Source organism: Magallana gigas, chromosome 4 (assembly GCF_963853765.1).
Source record: "Magallana gigas chromosome 4, xbMagGiga1.1, whole genome shotgun sequence".
Classification (NCBI taxonomy): domain Eukaryota; kingdom Metazoa; phylum Mollusca; class Bivalvia; order Ostreida; family Ostreidae; genus Magallana; species Magallana gigas.
In genome coordinates, this window is record NC_088856.1 from 20,011,677 (window position 1) to 20,025,236 (window position 13,560).

At 32.0% G+C, this 13,560-nt stretch overlaps 1 long non-coding RNA gene across 1 annotated transcript; it reads left to right on the forward strand.

Moving 5' to 3' along the window:
• The first annotated feature begins 5,438 nt into the window (after window positions 1–5,438).
• LOC105324268 (uncharacterized) lies at window positions 5,439–13,315 on the forward strand. The gene is made up of 6 exons (XR_010712933.1): window positions 5,439–5,958; window positions 6,131–6,323; window positions 7,190–7,506; window positions 8,646–8,897; window positions 9,023–10,951; window positions 13,178–13,315. It is a non-coding gene; the product is annotated as an uncharacterized lncRNA (long non-coding RNA).
• The last annotated feature ends 245 nt before the right edge of the window (window positions 13,316–13,560 follow it).

Below are 13,560 nucleotides of genomic sequence, written 5' to 3' on the forward strand. Positions count from 1 at the left end.
TAATAACTACTTTAAAAACGCGAGGAATTAATATCCGCGTTAAATCGCGAGAAGGACATCTCGCAGACTTTAAAATATCTCGCTTTTAGTTCTCGGACAGATGTAAACAATTTGGAATTATGAAAATAATTCGGAGATCGCGATTTTACACTCTCGCAATTTGATGCAAAAGCGTTGAATCGCGGAATTAAGTACTCACGTAAAAGTAATGAATGTACAAAATTCAATTCAAATATTAAATAAATATTTATTCTACACTTCATAAAAAAATCGGAAAATTTTTGCATTAAGGCATAAAAAGGGACAAATATGAAAATAACAGACAAACAAGGAAATTAATTTAATATAAACACAGACAAGATAAAAAAAAGTTTTGGCTCGATCTATACTATTCAATGTTATATTGAGAATCACTGCCTCCTGTACGAATCCAAGAGTGTATGTTACGTTGCACTGACATTGTCTATGATGACCGCTGACAGTCTATAACATATATATTAAACAACAGCATTAATGCCAATGTCGGCTAAAAATGAAAAACAAAAACCATTAAAACCTTTAAAACTATAGGACTGTAAGTAAATATACAACTAGAAGAGTAACTGTACCAGGTCATCTGTTGCAACTGCAAGTCGAAACAGGTGACATTATGACCATGATATGATGTCAAATAGAAAAACACTCAGTCTTTCAATTTTATAGAAATAATCTAACAGAAAGGCAATATTGATGATAATTATCATAATCATGAAAAATTCATTTACTTATTTCATTTTAAGGAACTTTTAATCGACTTATTGTTAATAACGTAAAAAAAACTTTATTGTATGGATTAAAGTCAGTGTGAAGCATTTATTAACGGATATTTCATTTTAAGATACATGTAAAAAAAACCCATTCAAAATCAAATGTGTTTGAGCTATGATTTAAACAAACATACAGAAAAGATTTCTTTACTACTACATGTACACGGCATTAAAGGGCTAGTAAAATTTGTTCCCTGTATTTCAATGTATGTATATATGAATTTATAATCTGCTGATTTTATTCTAAAAATGTATGTCATTGGCCATAATATTGATGTTGATGTAAATCTGTTAATTAACAACAGTAATTAGTCTATTCTTCCGTATTTAGGGTTATTTGTAATTAATCGATTCTTTACCGCGCTAGCGTTTATATCTGTTAACACTGGACTTTGGATTTCAAACTGTCTAAAATATAAACCTGAACTTTAGCCCTGGCAGTTGTTTATTTTTAGTTATATTTAAGACTATTCTTGTATAACGTATATGTCAGAGGTTTGGTTGGGCGCCTTAAAATTGAGAAATTGAAAATCCTTTTCTGTGTTGTTGTGTGTCTCTCTTTAGATTTAAAAAATATATTAATTTTTAAAAAGCAAACGAAATGTAAATAAATAAATAAATAAACTAAACAAGAGGCCCATGGGCCACATCGCTCACCTGAGGAACAATAGGTATGATAAAATCAGCTCAATGGAGTCATAATACAAACTATCTGGACAATGTACAATAATACATGTAGATCTTGTATAAATAAAATCCATTTTCCCCAGGATATTCTTATGTTTATAATCATTAGTCCCTTTTCTAACAGGATGATTTTATAGTCATATCATATGTTGAGTATTGCAGTTCTCAAAAAGATCCCTAACAATAGTTTATATATGGGATATAAACGTACATCAAACTCTGAACCTTCCAAAGAATTGTCCTGGGGCCAAAGTCTTAACAATTATAAAGAATGGCTGATTAGTTTCTGAGAAGATTTTTAAAGATTTACCCTATATATTCCTTTGTTAAACTTTGACCCCCCCCCCCATTGTGGCCCCACCCTACCCCTGGGGATCATTATTTTCACAACTTTGAATCTACACTACCTGAGGATGCTTCCACACAAGTTTCAGTTTTCCTGGCTGGTTTCTGAGAAGAAGATTTTTAAAGATTTACTCTATATAATCATATGTTAAACTTCGACCCCCCATTGTGGCCCCAACCTACCCCCAGGGGTTATTATTTTTGTAATAGTATGAGATTTATTAATTATTATATTGATAAATCTAATTACAGTTTTGATATTAATTAGTTAAGATATAATACATTTTAGCAATACATGTAGTTCTATATTAAATCACCCAGGTAGAACACCTAGGTTTACCTGCTAAAGTTAATTAAGGCCCTTAGGATGTATGGTCCTTATATGGTCAATCAAAAGGTGCGTTTTTACAGAGAGAATCTATTGGTTTTTAAGTTTGTATAGTTGGGTTTCATTGTCTGTGGATTTCCCTCCAGAAGTTCTTTGTGTTTTAAGACATTCTTCATATTAAAGCTAAGGAGACAAGACTTAATATTTACGACTTAGAAAGACCTTGATACGTATAGACTTTACTTCATCTCATTTTGGTAAGGTAACATTAATTATATTTCTAACCATAACAGAAGTGCTAATATTTAATTAATTGTACATATCCTGTAATTAAGCAAATCTATTTATCCTTTTGCACTTTCTTAGTAAGAGTGATTTTTGAGTGAAAGAATATTTAACAAAGTATATTGAGCTTCAAGAACTAGATGTACTAGTAAAAACCTTATTTTAAAGTAATCTGTAATTTAGTATTACTTATGGAAATATATATATAATTTGTAGTGTCTGTCTCTGCTGTGTAAGCTATAATAGCAAAGTGCACACTCATAGGGCGTGGGACTGCCCATTCCCATATGAATGGTATGGATTATGTTTTATCATTATTATTATAGCGTATGTCAAATTTAAAGACATATCATATATAGCTGTAAAGCATTTTTATGATCTGTATGGATGAAATGTGTAATTACATGTATAATTACATATAAGAGTTATTGCCCTTTAACAAGAGTAAAATATAACTGTGTCCATAATGTATTTTAAACATATCACTTACTATTGTTATATTTCATTTCAGGGCATTCATTTATTTATCTGTTATCTATTTATTATATCTGTAATCGCAATAATAAAGGGATGTCCAGAACCTTATACAGTGTTATATATTAAGTATAGAACCAGCACTGTTTCATTTTCACAACTTTGAATCTACACTACCTGAGGATGCTTCCACACAAGTTCCAGCTTTGCCAGCGGATTAGTTTCTGAGATTGAAGAAGATTTTTAAAGATTTACTGTATATATTCCTTTGTAAAACTTCGATCCCCCATTGTGGCCCCACCCTACCCCCGAGGGTCATGATTTTCACAACTTTGAATCTACACTACCTGAGGATGCTTCCACACAAGTCTCAGCTTTCCTGGCCGATTCATTTCTGAGAAGAAGATTTTTAAAGATTTACTCTATATATTCATTTGTTAAACTTCGACCCCCATTGTGGCCCCACCCTCAGGTGAGCTAAAAAGGTTAAGTTTACAATTCAATAAGTTGGTTTCTGGAAGAACAGACTTTGAAAATTTTCGTAATAAATATTGACAATTTTTTTTTACTTTTTTAATCTTTAACTTTTAAGATCTGTGTACAAACATAGAATTGTGAGCAAATCTCTGTATCTTGCTTATAATTCGAAGCTCAACACATAAATATGGTTAGTAAATAGAAATAATTGTAAATAATTAAACACAAGAAACATGCACTACTTGTATAACAAATAAAGAACACAATTTATTTTTTCGAAATGAATCATATATATACACATGTATATACCTACATATTTCCGTCAGCGATATCAAACTCTATTTAATCTGAATAAACTCGAGAAAATGCCGAGCATCTCAACAAAACCTATTGCATTAATCTACCATTACGCAAAAGATAATGCCGAATTACCGATAGAATGAATTGTATTTCAGTATCCCTACATCAGATTTTGCTTAATTTGCGCAGGTAAACAGTTAATTGTTTGATTTACCGAAGTCTCTGTTCGATTTGATACGTAAAAATCACGAAATACAGACGATAGTTCCCAGGTTACAAAGCATAAATAATGAAAACGAAACGAAAATCAGAACAAGCTAACACCAACGTCATGTGTGAAAACTGTCAACGCAATGAAATATTTAGCCTTAATTTACTTCACAAAATCGGCACCAATATATTTTGCATGTTTCAAAAATTTCCCTTCATACGTGAACGGTTGCATAGCAAGCAAATTCATCATAGTCAGATCGACCCGTTTTTGTATAATGTCATGGCTGCTTTAAACAAAGAACCTCGTTTTAGAAGTACGAAATACGAGTCTTGGTAAAATGCAAACCCGGGCCGTGGCAAAATAAAAGCCGGGGCAGATCGGCAATCGTCACTTCCAAATACGCATTATTTTGCAGCAATATTTACAGCGAATACAAATATACTGGTCCATCAAATATCCCGAAATTTTAATGAGATTGGCAGATTAATACCTGCCAATCTTTTGTTTTGCTCAGGTCAAGTCTTGCCTACCCATTTTCCGTATGCCGAGCCCGAAGCTATTAAACTGATAGAAACACACATTTCCTTTATTATTATTTTCGTAATAACTCAGATTTGAAACAGAATTAGCACTTAATTTTTGCAATTTATATTTTCCTTCCCATAAGGATAATTTACGCTAAACTACGTTGAATTGAACTCGGTGGTTCTTGAGAAGAAGATTTTTAAAAATGCACCCCCCTTTTTCTACAGTTTCAAGGTTTTCTCCGCTTTGAATACAGATCAAACTTTTATTTCTGCAATTTATATACGCCCTCCCATAAGGATGCTTTGTGCCAAATTTGGTTGAAATTGGATAAGCAGTTTTAGAGAAGAAGTTCAAAATGTAAAAAGTTTACAGACGGACAGACGGACAGACGGACGGACAGACGGACGACGGACAAAATGGGATCAGAATAGCTCACTTGAGCTTTCAGCTCAGGTGAGCTAACAAAACACTTAATATCGTACACACAATTAGGCTTCGGTATTCAGTCAACTGAAAAGTAACAAATGCATATGTGGTAAGTAATAGTATTCCTGTAAAGTTAGTAAAATTGTCACGTCAAAGCGGTACCAAACACGTTTATTTTTAACTAATTGCTTGGTTGTTTTCCTGAAAACATTTAACTGTAGATTTTACAAGCAATTCGAAATTAGAAAACGAATTTGTGTTATTCTCGTAAACATTATCGAATTTTGGAAATCTCTAAACAATTCGACATCAAACAATGTTTGTTAAATTATAAACCCAAAGGCAATGTATCAAATGAATAAGGATAAGTTCTGTTTGGTGTTTCCACTACAGCACACACTATTATATTTCCGCATATACGTTTGAACAAGATAGGTTACAACCTTGCTATAAAAAAAATTGCAATACTATTAAATTTCCTTCTTCCTCAATTAATTTTAAGGGCTTGAAACAATTTGTTTAGACAGGATATAATTCCATCATTCATCCTCATTCAGATCCTGTCATTTTGAGTTTAGTAACTAGGAGTAACGTTCATTTCTAGACCTGGGTTTATTTTGTTATTTTCGATATTCATGAAAATATCCACAGTACAAAGATGTCTCTGGTCAATATTGCACAAATGATTGAGAAAGAAAAGCAAACAGGAACACCTCAAACATATTGGGGAAGTAAAGACAATCGTCAACAGGAGGTCGAGAAGTCACTCGTATTTAACAACTGTCTAACTAAAGCTGTAATAGAATTTTCACAAGGGAAATTAAAACATTTGAAAACTGACCCCGAGGATAAAAATGATTCTGTTGTCCGAAAGCATGATGATATTTCATCGAAAGATCTTCAAGAAGATATGGACATTAATTCAAATACAGATGAGTCAGATGACGAAACTGATGACACAGATTACTTTGATAGTGAGGATGAGTATTGGGGCAATCTTGGAAACAAAAATATAGATGATAACCCAACTATATGTCCATACTGTATTTCGTATCACCTCCCTCGAAGTGTCAATGAGACTAAAGGATGTAAGTCTTTTTTAAAATAAAAACAGTATCTGATGTAAACAATTTGTAATTTATTTTCACTTTGTGGTTTTAATTTGAGTTACACAGAAAATCATTTTGAAATGTTATAGTTTGGTGCATGATAGAGTTGCGTTTAAAAATCATATACATGTGAATCATTTGTGGTGCATAGGTTACTATGAAGAGGTATACGATCTGTCTCCATGGTGCACACCAGCAATACTAAAGTTTGCAAAAGACAACGATTTCGAAATCAAGGACGTTTATGGCGATGGAAACTGTCTATTTCGTGCTGTAGCAGATCAGTTTATGATCAACGGGTGTCCTGGGCATACCGAAGTGTCATTACGTGAAACTGCTATTGAGTAAGCATCAAACTGCGTTTATTATTAGTTAACATTACCTTTAACACTTCCATTTAATAAGTGAACAATTTTTATCATTATACATCTGGCGATGCTTCACATCAACAATAACATTTTTTAACATGATCTCATTGAAATGCAACAAAACTACGATACTTTTAATTTATAATTTCTAGTGATTTCTTTTTGCAAACATCTTTATTTTTATTCTAAGATGTTTTAGTCATCTGGGTTAACACAAGTTTACATGTTTACATGTACATATGGCTTTGACGAAAATAATTCTCATGCATACTAGGGTGGCTAGGAAACGACATATACTGGAGATTCCTTATATTACGCGAGTACTTAATTCCACAATTCAGCCGTTTTCCATCGAATCGCGAGAACATAAAATCGCGAATGCCGAATTTTTATCAAAGTAACATATAGTTTATCATGTCCAAAAAATAAGGGCGAGATTTTTAAATTTGCGAGATGCGATTCACGACATTTTACGCGGATATTAATTCCTCGCGTTTAAATAGGAATCTACAATAGTGATCAGAACAATAATCATTCACATAGAGTTCTCGTTCTACAAACGTTAGATTATAATTGCAGATATCTGCACGTAAAAGCAAGAAACATATCTTACATTGATGTACTTTTACATTACGTAACAAAACTATAACATTGTACACTTTATTTTATATGTTCTAATCTATGTTGGATTTTCAAGGATAATTCAGTGGTGTCAGTTTTTATAATAAGTTATATAATCATTATAATACAATACCAACATTGATTTTCTTTTCGATGATTAATTTGAGCGCATATTTTAATATTTTTTAAGAAATGAAACCATTTATTTTACATTATTTTAGACACCTAGAGAACAGTCCGTCAAAATATGGAGTTCACGTTTCATCCTTTTTATCAGGAGAAACATGGGAAGATTATCTCAAAAGAATGAAAAAGCCAGGAGAATGGGGCGATCATATTATTCTTCAAGCTTTGGCTGACGTATTTTTACTGCACATTTCAGTCTATAGTTTTATAAAGGAAGACATTAGACGAACCGATATTACCACTGAACAAATCCTTCCTGTGACGTCAAGATTCTGTATTGCACTAGGGCATGTAAGGGAGAGACATTATTGTAGTCTTCGTCCAACTCAATGGCTAGCAGAGCTACCATACAGTAATTTTTTTTCTTTTGGTTTTTGACATCTCAATTTCAATGAAGCAAACGATTTCGCTTTGATTTGATGAACAATGATCCGATTGATTTTCTCTTAAAGATAGGAAGTTAGATGTTCAAAGAACGAGTGTATCTGAAAATTTGGCATCATATTTTATCTCACATTATCTACTGATATTTAAAGCATAAGAAGTTTTAGCGCTGAATTTAGTGTATATAAAACGCACGAAGCTTTACAACATAGTAGAGGTCAGCCAACGTTCGCAATGTAATATCTTTAATCTAGGATGAACATTCATTAAAAAAAATGTTTACCATCAGCTTAACCGTGTACAAACTTGTGGAAAGATAAAAAACGATACATTTAGAAAACCCCAGTGTAAATACGAAGTCTGAACAACATTAGGCTGGTACTTAAAAACAGAAAACTGTATGAAACTTTCAAAATTCTTCCTATAGCAACTGATGGCTATTACCTGCGTGACCTATGTTGAACCAACGTATGGAATTAATAATTTGAAATAGTCACGTGAGTTCTATCCAGGTAGACGTTTGTCAAATGTGCTCACTGTAAAGACTGTCACGTTTTAAATCGCTTTCCATAGACATTGTATGGTAAGGATTGTTTTAGATCAATATGCTAATATGCAAATTCAAAGGTTTTATTCAATTTTTTTCCAGACATAAAATAGCGCATAAAGTACAATTAAGCAAAGACACCTACTGACAGAATATAGTCGATTCGAATGTCTACTCCCTCTTAATTAAATTAACACCATTCAAATAGGTTCGGTATGATTTCTCCGGATTTAGATAGTCTGTAGGCATTTAAAATCTTGAATTGTTAAAAATGTATGCTAATTTTGGTAGTTAAGCGTGGATTTAAATCACAAGTAACCATCAGTGCTTAAATGTTACGGAAAAAAGCAAATTGTTGATATTCTCTACATAAACTCGGCATTGAAAAGGGTCCATTCTGTGTAACTTAAGTGCACTCGTTCTTTGTGAATGAATAACTTATTAACACATTTAAATCTAACAGAAAATTGTGATGCTCTTTCAGATAAGTATATATCCTCGATTGAAGAAGCACCTTCACATTTTCTAATTCAGTTGACATAAATTGTTTTGTTTTTCAGAATCTCAGATATTTAGAATGTTAGTGACGAATACAGAACAAAACCTTAGAGAAAGAACAAAACATATGGACAGAAAGTTTACATTTATGACGCAAGGCAATTTCCCGGAATCTCATTTGGCCGAGCCTTATCAATTTGTATTGCAGTGTATTTCATTGCAAGAAGATCAAAAAGCAGATTTACTACAATCCGATCTGAAACCAGTTTTTATATCTTATAATGGAATACAATTACAGCAGGAAGAAACAGAGGGCAGTTATAGTATTCATAAAGCAATGTATAGCAAATAAAAGACATATATTAATATATGTTTATTTCGCTGTAGTTAAGTATTTTTAGACTGTTTCTTTAATCATAATTCTCCTTTTGTTTTATAGAATCTCAAAAAATGTTACTTGAGGACCAGTCTCATGTTGATTCCATGTCAGGAATACCTTTGCATCATTTGACATTCATCATGACACATGTGTTTCCGTATAAAATGGCTTTCAAAGAATTTTTAATGGGTGCGCCATTTTTCTGTACTGAAAACGTTCTGTATCATTATCTAGGATCGGTTGCAGATGAAAGTTTTATAACTCTTCGCGATATAACCCGTACTAGAAAAATGTGGGCGCCAAAAAAACGCAAAATTGGTAGGGTAGTTGTTTTAAAAAAGAACAAAGTTCCGATTTTTCCCAGTGATGATCTTTCACAGGAACATATCCCCGGACGCTTATATGTTGATTGTTCTGAAACCCAACCTGGGTATTGTAGACTTAGACTTTCTTCGCCAGATTCAAGTAGTGCAATGAGTAACACTGAACAGTTTGGTTTTAATATGTTTCAAAAAGCATTCACAGTCCCTGAAGGGTTAGCATCTAAAATCAAACTTCCATATTGTGCCACGATTCGCTGCATCGGGGTGTTGTGTCTAACGTTTCCATTTGACTGCCGCTGGAAACAGAGAAAACCAAAGAGTGATTTTCCGTCTCAATCTCTTGTCCGATCAATTATTAAAACAGGTTGCACTCTTATTCCAAAATCACACCCGAAAAGTTCTTCTCCGGAAATCGAATGGCAATTAGACTTTTCTATGGCAGAGCATCACATTTTCAAAAGCATGACAGTTTCACAGATTCACGGTTTTTTTGTTCTGAAGGTATTAGTTGACAACATGGTACATCACTTACCATTGAAAACGAAACATTTAAAATCGGTGTTTTTAATGACATGTGAAACAATCCCTTCAGGTGTCTGGGAAACAAATTTCAGTGGATGTGTATTGCAGGTTTTGAACAACTTACTATCCTGCTTGAAACGTAGATTTCTTCCAAACTATTTCATCCCAGAAAACAATCTTATTGATTGCCATAGAGAAGATGACATCATTACTCTATGTAATATCATTGAATACATCCGTCTGTTCCCTTCCAGTACTATTCAGGTTGTAGCCGAAAAGTACGGCTATACATATGGACCAAATCTTATAAAGCGTGTTCTATCAAACGTTAAAGACTTTAATGATAAAAAGAATTTTCATGATGTATTCAACAACATATTTGGGCCATTAACATTAGCAACTGCAAAGATAATGGCCAAGATGGGATTCTACGATGTGTCGCTTGATATTTTAGAGCAAAGATTTGAACAGGGTCTTTTGATACCAGATACAAAACAAACTAAACATCAATTAGTAAATTTTTCTGACCTTTTTTGGTCGGCTGTAATGGAGATGAAACAAAAGGCATCCCGAGTCCTATTGGCAAGATTATATGACACAAAAATGGGATCAAACATCTCTGAGAAGATATTGAAAAAGAAACATTTTTGTCTGCAAACGTATTTACCGTGGACAGTGGACAAGAAAATAAGCTGGATTGCTGTTCCATCGGAACATGCTAAAGATTTGGCAGCAATTGCTAACTTTCTGTATCAATATAGTAAAAGAGAATACTGGAGAAGAAATGTAGACCTTGCTGAACTAACCATTACAACATCATTGAAATGCATTCAAGAAACATTAAACATTGATTTTGTATTTGGGAAAAACATTAAACATATGGATGTTGGTTTAAAAACAGATATAGATTCTCACAGGCGAACAGTCATGAAAAAATTAATTCCGTATTATGTGCATTTGTTCAGTATTGTAAGACTAGATTTTTTAATTACTCCCTTAAACGATCATTTGGATGACGTTGAAAAACTTTGCAATGAGTTTCCTGAAATGTCTGGATTTGTCAGTTCAATATTTGCTTTTACAAGGCAAAATGAGAAGGAAGTGGAATATGCTAAAAAGATGGCTGATTACTTTAACGGAAAGGGTGAGTTCATAACAAATTAATATTTAGAAAATTGGTTATTAATTGGATTTAAAAAGGTAAATCTTTAATACAATTGATATTAAGATATTATTAATTTCGTTATCTGGTAATAAGGCCCTGCACACACGAGAGTGTTTCAAGAACATACTTTAGGAGCAATAACATTCCCGTCACGGTTCTTTCTTTGAAAACAAGTTAATTACAAATTCTAAACAATATTTTTTAATCAATAATTTAAAGTGTTTTTAAAATTCAATTCTCTAATATTATATTTAATATCTAATTATCCTTTTTTAACAAAGCGTATATATCCTTCAGAAGTATCGTTTAAGTTGTGTATTTTGTTTGACTTTTGTTACTTCGGGGATAATGTACATGTAATACTCCCTTGAATATTTTCCGAGCTATAACTTATGCGGAATATTTGTATTCTAGGTTAAGAAAACGTTCGTTTCTTTGATATCAAACAAAAATTAAATTCACACATCTACCCTATACCACTCTAAAATTACAAATAATTTATTTAATATCTTTGATAATGTGTATTGACATGGGGGATATGTTACGCGTCTCATGAATATAACATAAAAAGCGTTATAGAATGGATAATGTGGTTTCATTAATGTACAAAGGTATGATTTTACAATGGTAAAATTAAAAAAAACACAGTTTCAAGGATACGTAAATTCGTGGCCAATGATCCTATCAATACAAACTGTTAGTAAAAATTGCACTTCAATGAACATTTATTTCATGGACAAACTTAACAACGAAATCCACGAAATTTGGTATTCAACGAATATTAATGAATCCACAGTATGCGATATGAAATGGTAAACAAATATTATCTTTCCTTAATCATAATAGAAGGTACTTGTATATGGAGGAACCGTTAAATATTTATACTTTTGGTTCAAAAATACTAAAGAAGACTTAACGTTACTCGCCAGGGTGACTGTTTGTTTATCCGTCCGTTCATCAGTTCATCTTAACATCAAAGCTGTTATATGTAGTGTAGATTAATTGTTAACGCATTGACTACCGAACCAATAATGTGATCCATAGAAGGTTATTACGATAAACTTTAAAAACAAAAATCTGTAATTATCTTCATCTCATAAACCAGAATGTTATATATTGTATTATTTCTATGCAGGCATCCTCAGATAATGCAGATAATGTTGATTCTACTTATTTAAACTATGATGATTCGGTCAATTATTAGTCCCCAGGAAGGAATTTAAGTTTAACATAAAAATAGACAGTGGAAATGTTATCATTTGCTCACGAATTATATGTTTCAATATTGGTATTACAACGCAATCATCATCAGATAATGTATAGTTTCATTCCACATCTTTCAAGTAATGACCCGATAGCACAGACTTTGGCCCGAAAGGCGGATTTTCAGTTAGATATATAAATTTTTCATTAATTCTTAAAAAAAAAACATTTTTAATTTTTTAAGTTTTCCAATTATATTGGTATATCTATAAAGTCATTTTTAAAGTGTAGATTTCTAATTGTTTAAAACCATCACCTCATGTCAAATGAGGGGTTTGAAGCTCAAAGAAGAAATCCATAGGACAAAATGTGCAAAGATCTTACAATATCACTATATCTTATTTCAAAAGATGACAATAATAGCTAATGATTTACTTTTTTCTAAACTAATTTTTATAAATTTTTTTCGTTTATGTTTTGTTGAAAGAACGAATAAGTATTTTTTTATGGTATGCAATGATGGCAATGGGCCTCTTGTTTTGTTTTTTTTTTGCTGAAAATTAATTTTGTTTTTAACCCGTTTTTTTTCTATTCAGCTGTTATGCAGCAAAATATTGAGCCAACACAAGGACCTATCTTTGTTCAAATAACAGAAAATTGTTTGTAACTCAAGTTAAGCCTAACAAATGACATTCAGTGACAATTTCATTGTTAATGATTGTCTATCAGACTAAACTAGAAAAATAAAATTCATTAAGATTTTAAAATGAAATCACATATCGAAATCAAGTCCTTTTAAACATAAATAAAATTATTAAGTTTATTCTAATTTGTGCAACTTTCAAAGTAAATGTAATTTACAAAATGCATTTACTATTTTTAGTTAAAATATCGCTTTATTGTATTTTATCACTTAGGTCATGTTAGTCAATAAAGATATTAAGATAGACACCCATGTTTTATTTGTTTTCCATATTTTAATCACGTTATATTCCTTTGTAGTGATAATACATATTCCAGACAGTTCAATTCCTGACTGAGATCAAAAGCAAACAAGAGAACGCGATCGACTATTGAGTGACGGGGATCTGTTTCGCCGTGGTCTCTTTTTGAATTATGAAGACAGTTTGATACTATTATCTGGTGATATATATCTGTATTTTTTTTTTAGATAAAATAAAAAAAATCTATAATTTTGTTTCACTGCTTTCAAAAACATACGTAATTATTACTATGCACCAAAAGACCCCCCCCCCTCCAAAAAAGTTGTAAATATCTATGGAGAGGGTTTTCATTACGTACAGTAAGAATAGCTATCTCAGATATTGCAAATTATTGCTATCATGCAGGCTTGGGGCGAATTACATTGTAAAGTAATGCATTAC